Here is a 12328-nt window from a genome sequence, read left to right as displayed (position 1 = left end):
TTGCTGACCAGAAGGAGTTCTCCAGGGTTTGGGGCAGGCAGGAGTCTTTTTCAACTCTGCCTGAAGATGTTGGGGAAGATGTTCTGCAACAGAGTTACGCCCTTCCCCATTGTAAGTAAGCAAGGTAGATAAGGAAATGTAACCAACTTGCTTGAGAGTAGCTTTGAGACATCTATGGAGCTTGAAAGTTGTATTCACTGAGTATAAGAGCTTTTCCAGATCCTTATCCCATATTTCCAGGAACATCTTGTTTTTGGTTTTTTTAAACGTATATTAAAGATTTATTGGTTAACAAAATTATGTGCAATGTCTCTTTTTTCAAGTTATGTTTTCTACAGATCAGTTTCATTTGTTGAGACATTAGTGGTACATTAGGAAGGAAAGGGGGGGTAAGAGGTGGAGGGGGCCATGGTGAGTGGGGGTGGGGTTGGGTGGTGATGTTTCTATTTTACTTAATGTATGTGTGGGTTTTTGTGTCAGCGTCGCTTGTGTGGGTTCTCTTTGCTATTCGCTTGTGTTCCTTTGGTGGTGAGAGAGGTTGGGGTTGGCCTAGGGCAGGCATCCCCAAACTGTAGCCCTCCAGATGTTTTGGCCTACAACTCCCATGATCCCTAGCTAAGAGGACCAGTGGTCAGGGATGATGGGAATTATAGATGATTGGGTGGGTGTTTTTGAATCAGGTTAGCCATATTGATTCGTATGCTGTTTGTGGATTCTTGTCCAAGGCCATCTTAAGCATATCGGGCACCCGGGCGCCGTGGTGCAAAGATCGCCCCGGCACACACCCCCAGCCCGTTTCCCACCGCGGCTGTCTGGTGGGTGCAGCCGCGCTGCGCCACCCAGCCTTGCCTTAGAGCCGGCCCTGTTCTTGTCGTTGCCTTGTCGGGCTGTGTATGTGATAAAAGGGAGCCATACCGGGAGGAAGGTGCCTTCTTTCATTTGTCCCCGTGTCAGTTTCAGTTTATTGGTTAACTTTTCTAATAAGGCTGTTTTGCATACTATTTGGTACCATTGGTCCATGCTTACTCCACATCTTGTTAAAAAGGGAAAGAAAAAAAGAGCATTGCTCTTGATTCGTGAGGGCTAGAAACTGTAAGAAGATTTGAGATCCACAGGAATTCTAATGTTGTGCCAGGTTGTTGTGCCCATAACATCACGAGACAAATTAGTATTCATACATGGACCTTTTACCTACATTGTTATAATTTATTTCATCTGCTGTTTATGCAAGTTGCTCCATAAAGGACAAATGTGTTACTTTGAAGTTTTTGCTTGAGTAACTTCCCAGAAAATTAAAAGGAATTATGTAAAACCAACCGCAGTATTATTTTGTGGAGGTAATTTGACAGGAGAAAGTTTCACACTGTTTAATAATAAGTAGCATCTGCACTGGAGTTGGGAGTTTGTATTTTACTGTAAGTAGCCACTGACGTATGGGAAGTTATTTCCCAAGATACATAGCTGTAATTATGTTCATGCTGGGAGTCCCATTATTTTGCATCATCCCGTGGTTTTCAGCAGGTGGAATATACCCAAAACTTTTTCCTGGTTTTTGTAGACATCAAAGGACCAGACAAATGCCAGGTCCCAGAACAAAAGTACTGTATATTACAGTACTTGCTGTCTTTCCATTGGTGCTGAGTGAGTCAGAGCCCTCTAATAAGGTAGCTCTTATTCGATACCTCTGGTAAGAAAGAACAGGTGGATCTTGCTCAGGGCATTTGATCTGGCAAGGGACTATTGCATGAGTGGAACTGCTGGGAAACAGCTTAATTGTTTTGGTAAAACATTTCCAATGTACAGTATTGTTTTATCCTTTTGGAAGCCGGAGAAATTCTTTCTCTGCATGTGAAGCATGTTGGGATGTGGACACAGAGCAAAATGTGAACTATACTGTGCACCATGAACAATTCTCTCAAGTGACATCAATTACACGGACAGAAGCTGTATGAAAATTAATTTCTGTAATAAATTAATATTTTATATCCCGACATTAGTGTGCTTAAGTGGGCACATGTTGGATCACGGACAGACACAGAGTGAATACACCAAAAAAAGGGGTGGGATCTGATAATTGTAGATTAGTTTAATGCAGCAAACTCAGTCTCCCACTGATGGCTGGAACCCAAATCCTGTGAACCAAGTTAAATCAAAGAAATAAAGAACTGTGTGTATTGCATGGTGACCGCAGGCACACAATATGCCTGCATAGTTCTACCTTGATACCCACAAGGTCTCCTCACCCTACTTTTTCTCATATTGAAAGAAGGCTTGACCCACTGGATGCTGGTCCATTTGGGCAAGTGGGACACTTCCCCACCAACCTGTCTGCCTCCATCTGTCTGCCTTCTTACTTACAGCCAGTCCAGGCTGTGTCAGCAGGAAAGCTGAGGATGGGGGGCAAGACTAGAATTAGTTAACCCTGCCTGCTGTTGGCTTGGGCACTGCCTACTGTTTGGGCTCCCCATGTTCTGCTCCAACAGTCTTGATGGGCACCAGCTACCACTGGCTTAAAAGAAGCATTTGCTGCTGCAGTTAGTAGGGTGTGGGGTGGTGTGCACGACAGTTTCTCCGGTTTGTAAATGTGCCACAGCGCTTAAGATAACTTTTGTAAGTGCATTAACTGAGCTAGAAGTTCTAGACTTTAGTTCTTCCTCCACCACCACCTTGGATGTAATTCTGAAAAACTCAATAAAACAGAATGCTGGAGAATGGTGTGAGTGTACAGATGGTTGCACTGATCCTAAATGTATAGCAGAAGTGCATTCAAAGGACTGCCAAGTTTGAAGCCACAACGAAAACCATGTGGCTGAGAGCCACAATGACCTCTCCCCACCAGCCCTGCTTCTTTCCTCCAGTTCTTTGATCTCTCTCCCCCCCCAATCTTCTTTCAACAAGGATTCACCACTTCTTTTCCCACTGGGCAGCTATCTGCCTAACTCTTATTTCACCTGTCTTACCCATTTTAAGACCCAGAGCAGCTCTTCATCCCTGCACCTCCTCCTTAAAATGCAATGATGCTTAATGAGTGCATAGCGCTTTATCATGTTCAAAGGAATTCACATGCATTTTCTAGTTGTAAACCTAATAATTTTCTAGTTGTAAACCTAATAATAAACCACTATTATTAGCCACTCTCCCCTTCATTGCAAGAAAGAAGGTGTTGTGCTCTATGGCGCAGCAAGGCTCAAAGAGGATGTAGGGCAGGGCGAGATTCACAAGGAAAGCTGAGAGAAGGTTCGGGGGGGGAATAACAAGGCAAAGTGAAGCAAGACAGAGTTCATGCTGAATGCAAGGCAGAGATCAGGGTGGCAGCAAGGCAAGGATCAGGCTGTGTTCCAGCCCAGGGGACACAGAGCTCTAAAGTTGCCCCCGCAAGGAACAAGCTGAAACTGATCGCTGCAAAGCAGATGCTCTGCCAATGAGCTTATGTAAAGGTAAAGGTAAAGGGACCCCTGACCATTAGGTCCAGTCGTGACCGACTCTGGGGTTGCGCGCTCATCTCGCCTTATTGGCCGAGGGAGCCGGCGTATAGCTTCCAGGTCATGTGGCCAGCATGACAAAGCCGCTTCTGGCAAACCAGAGCAGCACATGGAAACACCGTTTACCTTCCCGCTGTAGCGGTTCCTATTTATCTACTTGCATTTTGACGTGCTTTCGAACTGCTAGGTTGGCAGGAGCTGGGACCAAGCAACGGGAGCTCACCCCGTCACAGGGATTCGAACCGCCAACCTTCTGATAAGCAAGCCCTAGGCTCAGTGGTTTAACCACAGCGCCACCTGGGTCCCTACAGCGCCACCTGGGTCCCTAATGAGCTTATGACCCTTCCCTAATTTGAGCCTGAGACTTCCAGATGAGTAGCTCAGTCTCTATGCCACTACACTGTGCCCTCTTTCAGCTTTAGCTGGGTATAAAGCACAAAGATTCTTGGGAACTGTAGTTTACTCCTAACCTTGCTGCTAGTCCCATTGTGCAACCCAGCCTTTCCCAGCCAGGTGCCTCCAGATGTTTTGGACTGCAGCATTCATCACTGATGGATGTTGACCTCCAAAACAGACCAGGAGGCAGCAGGCGGCTGTTGTAACCCATGAATTCAGAAGACTTAGGTTTGCTTTGACTGCACTGGAATTAACTGGAGGTTGCAGTTTGGACTCAAGGTTGAGAAATTCTGTAAACCGAGATATGCTTCCTTTGGTTTGCTTTGACTCGGCCTTGTAATTATATGGAATGTTTTTAAAAAGCCTGTTCCAGGTTCCAGGTCTCACAGCTGCATTCCCTCCCTTTTAACACATCTAAATGAATCAGGTCTGTCCACCTTGGAAAACATGGATTGTAAATGTCAACGTCAGTATTATCCTTGCACTGCTGCTCAGAAGATAGAGCTTGGCAGGATATGTGCCTATGAGCAGATCTTGGTGTTCCAACATTTTAGCTAATTCTATTGCAGATTGATAGGAGTGTTTTTAGGTGGCTATTCATTTTGGATGGCTTCTGGAGTGGGGAAGACAACAGTAAATACCTCTGAAAAAAAGTTCTTTCCAACACCTCATGTACCTTGAGTCTTTCTTTTGTCCCCTAAATACATTTGTGCTGCCGTTTGTGCTGACCAATTTAAAACTACCGTATGTTGAATGCAAAGCTGAATTATCTCCCTATCGCTCATTATTTATATAGCTAGAAAAATCATCCATGGTTTTGTTCCCTCAGTTGTTTGCAGCTGGTCTGTTGCCAATCTCTGTCCTGCATCTCAATGCTGTAAGGCTCACGTCATATTCAGAGTTCATTCAGGTTCAGAGTTTCAATTCGCAGCCGGCTGCACTGAACATGTATTGAATCTTCTCATCCTTGACCTCCTCATCTCCCCATAGTTCTTTCCTCATACATCTCTGCCCAAGATCTACACTCTGAAAATTCCCTGTTCATTCAAAGTCTCTGCCTTGCCACCATGATCTGTATGCTGTCTCTGAAGCTGTCTTACCTGTGTGATGCAGCCTCTCTTCCTCACCTCTTCTGTGGTATAAACCTCCAAGTTTCCATGTCCAGTTGTAACTTGGCCCATAGCTACTTAAGCAGGCACAATGGAAACAGCCACAAATTGCTTCTTTGTCCATCCCTATCTCTGCCTTCCTCCTCTCCTGGTGAAATTTGAATTGTAAACTCCTTGGGGCATTGACTTTTCCTCTAGTACGTACTGATGGCACTACACAAATTCTACCACTGTTGCTACTACTACCAATAATTGTAGTTAATAATAATTATTAGTTCACAAGACCATGGTGCATCTGTATGGGTGTGGGGTGTGTGTGTGTGTGTGGAGATTAGTTAGTATCTTCTCCAACCCTGGTGCTCACAATCCCTGACCAGTAGGCATGCTGGCTGGGGATGATGGTAGTTGTAGCCCAACAACATGTGGAGGACACTAGATTGAGAAAGGTGGCGGTGGGGAGCCGTCCATTGGGTCACATTATTTAAAATTTTATTGAATGTGAGCAGAAAGATAACAATAACAACAGATACTGTATATAAATCCTGATCCCCCTTCCGTCCACCCTTTCCCGCGAACATTATGACTATAATTTGCTTTCGTTAGCAGCAACGCTGCTACTTTGCACAGTGTTTTCAGGAAGCGTAACTGTAATCTTGTCATTAGTGCGGGCACGTTTTCCTTAATTTTTGTTATCTCTTTTCTTTCAGCTGGGCCTCAAAGGCTTGGTGTGGCTGTGGCCTTTCAGATATTTTCCAGGAAGGGAGGTGCATATTTCAAGAGGTCTTGAACTTCTGGGAAATGAGCCTGGAGGAAAGGGGAAGGGCCTGACGTCCGCTACCCCTGCTGTAAAGCATTTCCTGAGGGATACGGCAAAACTGGTAAGTCCGGAAATAAGGATTGCATGTGAGACCGTCACACTAAAGGGCTGTCCCCACTTCTTAAGTGGAGTCTCCTGTTCAGGGGGAGGGGTGGCAGCCATGTCCCAGGAGCAGGGCCGGATTTACCAAAAAAAAAATTAAAGGAAAGAAAAACTGGATGTACATTTCCAAAATATAAGATAAAAAACCTACATACAGCAACAGTGTTTTGTGTTGTGTAGGCTCCTGTGATGTAAGTAATGGGCCCCGCCTGCTAGCCTGCTCCCTAAAATATCACTGGTTTGCTCATTTGTATGTATAGGGTGCCTACATTCTGCATGTGCAAATGGCCTGTATGGTTTCATGTGTGTTGCTCCCATCAAGTGAACTTATACAATTTCCTCATATTGAATCAACCCATTAATTACAGGGGTGGCCAAATCCCAAGAGACAGTGATCTACTTTCAGAATTAAAATCTGGCAGTGATCTACCCCCATTTTTAGGGGTTCAGCTCAAAGTTGTTGAGCTTTTTTTACAGAGAAGGAAAGGGGGTGGATGATGCAGCCTGCACGAAGAGAAGACAGGGGTGTGGGGTGAGGGGTGGTGGGAAATGCTGCCTGCATGGATGGAAAACTGGGGTGTGGGGTAAGGGAGGGAGATGCTTCCTGCATGGATGGAAGACTGGGGTGAGGGGGGGAGATGTTGCCTGCATGGATGGAAGACTGGGGTGTGGGGTAAGGGGGGAGATGCTGCCTGCAGGGATGGAAGACTGGGGTGTGGGGCAAGGGAGGGAGATGCTGCCTGCAGGGATGGAAGACTGGGGTGTGGGGCAAGGGAGGGAGATGCTGCCTGCAGGGATGGAAGACTGGGGTGTGGGGCAAGGGAGGGAGATGCTGCCTGCAGGGATGGAAGATGGGTGTGGGGTAAGGGAGGGAGGGAGGCTTGGGAGGCAAGCTGTGCAGCAGCCAGCCATCTGGCAGGCGAGCAGGGAAAGGGGAGACCGCTGGCTTTGTGGCTGGCTTTAAAGCAGCAATGGGACAGGAGCCTCTTGCATGGGTAAGAACTCTTTGCCGGCAAGACGGAGGCACACGTGGTCGTGCACACACGCACGCACACACACACACTCCAGCTCTTTGTCGGCAAGAGGGAAGGAGCTCTCCTTGCAATTGCCCATTGTTATTGAGATTTTGGGAGGGGGAGAAAGACAAGAGTTGGAGAGCTTTCTCTTTTAGGCTGCCGACCTCTAAGGAACCCAAGATCTACTCACAATTACCAGAAACTTTTTGCACCTCCTGGCTGGGGAGGCTCCCCTGAATTCTTCAGTGGAGAAAAGAAATACCTCTGTGCCGCTGCCACCGGCCTCTCGCTCCTTTTCCACGTCCGGCCGCTGTTCCCCTCAGGCTCAGGACGCTGCTTCTCAGGCTCCACTTCAACTCCCGCGCAACCGCCGGAGCCGGGGAAAAACTTTCAGCCAATGGGCTGCCTCGCTCCGAACTCCGTTCTCCAATGGCGAGGCGAGCGCTGAGAGGCTGAGATTAGCAGCGCCACTAGCCAATGGGGCCTCGAATTCAACTTTGTGTCCCGCCCTTTCCTCCGGAAGCGGCGCCCAGATGACCGCGCGGGTGAGCGAGCGGCCAGCGGGCCACATCGTGAGGGCGGGCGGCGGGCCACATCACAAGGTCTGCCGGGCCGGATTAGGTCCCCGGGCCTTGTCCTTGACATCCGTGTTCTACAGGACACGAACTGCCAGCTGTTAGGGGCTTGAGCAGGACAATTTGCTACCCTGGGCTCCTTTTGAGGAATGGCAGGATATGAATTTAACTTACAAAAAAAAAAAGCACTTCCTTTTATCCTTGTTCCCCCAACTTCACATCAGCAGGGCTTTGTTACCTTTCAGTTTACCCTGTTCAGAAATGTTCACACCTTGGCAAGAGATAAATTAGAAATAGCTTAAGGAGGCCAGTTAGTGTGAAACTGGTTTGAGAAGCAACATCTCAAACAGTAGTATTTCATAACAAAGGGCATGATGTATTTGCATTTTTGTTATGTGATCATGGATTAAAAACCCAGCACTGGCAACCCAGTGAGTGTGCAGTACACGGGAGTGTGAGCACAGCCTAAGTGTCCTTGCTCCTTCTGTTATTTTACATTTATTCACACTTCGCACACTATGCAATTATTCCTCCCTCCTCCATCCCTGCAGCTGAATGGACACACTCTTTTAAGTCTTTGGAAATCTTCTGGCATGTATGAGAACTTTAAATCTCTATTATCCTTTTGCCTAGTACATTCTTGGGGGAAGTAGGAGTTGAACTTGCTACTGCAACTTTAACCTTGGAGAATTCCTTTCTTTTTGCTCATCTTTTTGCTATTTTTTATATATAAACGTTTAGCCTTGGTTAATGTGGAGTTGTGCCAATTTGTGGTGTTATATGCACAACATTAAAATAAAATAAAAAAAATGGGTGGGGAGGGGGTGTTGAGGAGCAGCAGATGATGGCAACTTTGAACATGGTTATGAATCTTATTCCCTAGTAAACTTTTGTTTTGAAAAAGAGAGGCTTGGTAAATCTCTAGCTCCATGGAAGGAACAGGCGTCATAGCCATGGCTGCTAAATCTCCCGTTTTTCAGGGGAAACCCCCATATTTAAACGCGTTTCCCACTGTTATCCCGAATAGAGAAAAATCCCGTAAATCCCCCGGATTTCCTAGCTGCCAGGGAGGCTCCTTTTGTCTGGACATGTGCAGAACTGATTTCAGGTGCCGCTCTGCCCATGTCTGGGCACCGGAAATTGGGCAGAGCGGCACCGGAAGTCACTTCTACGCATGTCTGGACATGCGTAGAAGCGACTTCCGGTGCTGCGCCGCTGCTGATCCTGGATTTTTCTTACCGGGAGTTGGAGGGTATGGTCATAGTGGCTCTGTGGCAGAGTACCTGTTTTGCATGCAGAAGGTATGGGGCCCAATCCTGGCAGCACCAGTTAAGTGGATTAGGTAGAAGTTCTAAGAAATACCCCTGCCTCTGAGATAGAGCTGGGCCTCCACCGGTCAGTATTTGGGCTAAAAGACCAGTTTCTTGTGTCATGGACAAAGAAGGAAGGAAGGAAGAAAAACTTTATTATTAAACATTACAAACTTATTTATTTTCTCTCTCCTCAGCTGCAGCTGCATTCAGCTGCAGGATGTATAGTGTATGCATGTGTGTGTGTTATAATTACCGGTATATTGCCCATGATGTTCTTGAGCAGCTGAACAAATGCAAGAAATTGCCAACAAAGCTGCTTTGCTGGCTCAGCCAGGATTCTGTAATGCTGCATATCATAAAGCATGAGACAGATCCCACAAATTCCCCCCCCCCCCCTTTTGAACTAGCAACACAGCTGCTGCAAACCTCTTGGTAGCAAGGAGGACTTTTCATCTGCAGGACTGTTTATTTTGAATACAGTACATGCAATCCATGTAAAATAGTAGTTGTCAGCCTACTCAGACCTTGGGGCCCCTGGATAGTTCAGGAGTTGCTTCCCTCTTCCTCCTCCTTTACCGTTTGTTTGTGGCCATGCTGTCAGGGCCTGATGGGAGCTGTTGTCTAAAACATCTGGAAGGCACCAGTAGTGAGTTCCACCCCAACTGGACAAAGGCCAACGTTGAAGAATTAAGTTATATCTATTGTACAGTTTGTAAAGGATAGATCTGGGATCACCCAACTTTTTGAGCCTGGGGGCACGCTTGGAAATCTGAGACATGCAACACAAAACACCCTTTTCATTGAAGTAAACGGTTGATGTTCATATCCTGCCCACAACAAACAAAGCAGAGACCAAAAGAAGTTGGCACACCCTCACCCTGAAAAATCAGGAAAACCTTGTTTGAAAAAAACAAAAACAAAAGGGAAGAAGAAAACCCCAACAACCTCATTTAAACTAAATAAATAATGGGAGGGACTGGGGACCTTGGAAAGGACCAAGGGGATATGAGGGCACCATGTTGCCATGTCATGAAGCTCATAGTTGGAAAGGGCTTAAGAGTACTCAAAGTGGGGTTCAGAGCCAGTTCAATCTGCCAATATCTAGTCAAACATTGAGCAACTTCTTCTGTTTGTGGATGTCCTTGTTTACTAGATTCCATCATGCCTGCGGGTCTGTTTGGTTTGGGCCATGTGGGGCTATTGATAAGGGACATTACTTTGTACCTTGGCCAATACAGCGCTTCGTTTGCACAAAACCGAGCAACTGGAGGACTAGTGTCATGTTTACAGTAGGTGTGTGCATGTGAGCACCATAGCTGCCAAGTTTTCCCTTTTCTCGCGAGGAAGCCTATTCAGCATAAGGGGAAATCCCTTTAAAAAAGGGATAACTTGGCAGCTATGGTGAGCACCTTCGCATTGTTGAAAACCAAATAAATGCAGGGCATTACCTAACTAAACCTGAGGCAGCACAATAAAGACCTGTGCTAAAGTATATTTCAAGTAGCTTTAACATAATTGTTGCATGATTCGGAGCCATGCTGCATAATGCCCATTAGTTTCCATAGCCTAGAGCAGGGCTCCCTAAACAGTGATCTGCCGGCTGAGCTTCGTTCAGGTGGTCCTTGGTGCCTTGTGCTTGGAGACGGGACAGGTCACATCCATCATGCTTAATAGTCATCTTGATTTTAATTTCTTTTATATTTTGCTTACATTTCTTGATTCTATGGAGTACAGTATGTAAGAAATAAAAGATGCAAAAAAATGCAATTTTAAAAAATAACAGTACAGTGGTACCTCTGGTTAAGAACTTAATTCGTTCCGGAGGTCCATTCTTAATCTAAAACTGTTCTTAACCTGAAGCACCACTTTAGCTAATGGTACTATTACAAGGTACCACTGTAACAGGAGGTTCTCAGGAAAAGAGAGTCCTTTCCATCAATTGGCAGCATAGCATTGGTTGCTGGTGCCTAGGGCAGGCATATGTGCACTGGGTGGATGGGGCATCAGCCTAGGGCTTGATGCTGGCAGAGTGACCCCATCCTTGCCTCCACTGGTGCAAAGCAGGGCCATGCTGTTGGGGGAGACCAGTCAGCTGATGTGGTCCTTGGTGGGTGGAGAGGAGCACCGGGCTGGGATGCGATGTGCTGGGGGCACCTGCCTGGGAGCTCCTGGTTCGTGCCCCCTCAGAAATTGTGTGCCCGGGCTCACGGCACCCCCCACACATACACTACGCCCCTGTGTCCAGTACTTTTCTGTCCATGGAATAAGGCCAGCCACTTTATATGTGCTGATTGTAATGAGACATATACAGTATATTTGCTTGTAGCCCAGGGCTGTTTGCTCCAGGTCCCAGGACATAGCGCGGCATCCAAGTATGGTAAATCATTGTGCAAGCGTGATGGCTTCTGTGAGCACAATGGAACTTCTCCTTCCCTCTCATGTCCCTGTCCCCAAATCTGCTCCAGAGGGTTAGGGAAAAACCCTAGAGCAGGGGTCAGCAAACTTTTTCAACAGGGGGCCGGTCCACTGTCCCTCAGACCTTGTGGGGGGCGGGACTATATTTTGAAAAATATATATGAAAAATTTCCTATGCCCCACAAATAACCCAGAGATGTATTTTAAATAAAAGGACACATTCTACTCATGTAAAAACACCAGGCAGGCCCCACAAATAACCCAGAGATGCATTTTAAATAAAAGGACACATTCTACTCATGTAAAAACATGCTGATTCCTGGACCATCCACGGGCCAGATTTAGAAGGCGATTGGGCCGCATCCGGCCCCCGGGCCTTAGTTTGGGGACCTCTGCCCTAGAGGGCATTTGGGTGGGGGGGGGTGGGGGAGGGAGAGAGAGGGAGGGGAAGTTATGTTGCAATTGCAAAAGCATTAAGCACGTACGATGGTTTAGCTGAAAACAACCCATAGGCCACATTAACACCATGCATTTATAGCAGTATCATGCTTTCTCCAAAGAATTCTGGGAGCTGTAGTTTGTTAGGGGTGCTGAGAGTTGTTAGTAGACCCCTATTGCCTCTGTAATATTATTACATAGTGGCTTAACAATTAGTCCCTCTTCACAGGGAACTCTGGTACAGTAATTATAGTTCTGGGAGGAGAGTAGGGGCCTCTGAACAATTCTCAGAAATTGGATGCGGGTGGTGCTGTGGGTTAAACCACAGAGCCTAGCCGATCAGAAGGTCAGCGGTTTGAATCCCCGCGACGGGGTGAGCTCCTGTTGTTCGGTCCCTGCTCCTGCCAACCTAGCAGTTCGAAAGCACATCAAGGTGTAAGTAGATAAATAAATACCACTCCGGCAGGAAGGTAAACAGCATTTCCGTGCACTGCTCTGGTTCGCCAGAAGCGGCTTAGTCATGCTGGCCACATGACCCGGAAGCTGTACGCTGGCTCCCTCCGCCAGTAAAGCGAGATGAGTGCCGCAACCCCAGAGTCATCCGTGACTGGACCTAATGGTCAGGGGTCCCTTTACCTTTTAACAATTCTTAACACCGTCATCAA

The 12328-nt window shown here is 46.8% G+C and overlaps 1 protein-coding gene across 11 annotated transcripts in view; it reads left to right on the top strand.

Moving 5' to 3' along the window:
• Positions 1-12328, top strand: part of ST3GAL4 (ST3 beta-galactoside alpha-2,3-sialyltransferase 4) — a 161029-nt gene that overhangs the window by 74679 nt on the left and 74022 nt on the right. For all 11 annotated transcript variants that reach the window (XM_060268398.1, XM_035139038.2, XM_060268397.1 and 8 more), the window contains one exon: positions 5695-5865. The gene's annotated coding sequence lies outside the window, so the exon portion shown is untranslated. The remainder of the gene's footprint in view (positions 1-5694; positions 5866-12328) is intronic.

Source organism: Zootoca vivipara, chromosome 15, assembly GCF_963506605.1.
Source record: "Zootoca vivipara chromosome 15, rZooViv1.1, whole genome shotgun sequence".
NCBI lineage: Eukaryota > Metazoa > Chordata > Lepidosauria > Squamata > Lacertidae > Zootoca > Zootoca vivipara.
The sequence above is the reverse complement of the archived record's forward strand: the minus strand, read 5'-3'. Positions and strand labels throughout refer to the sequence as shown.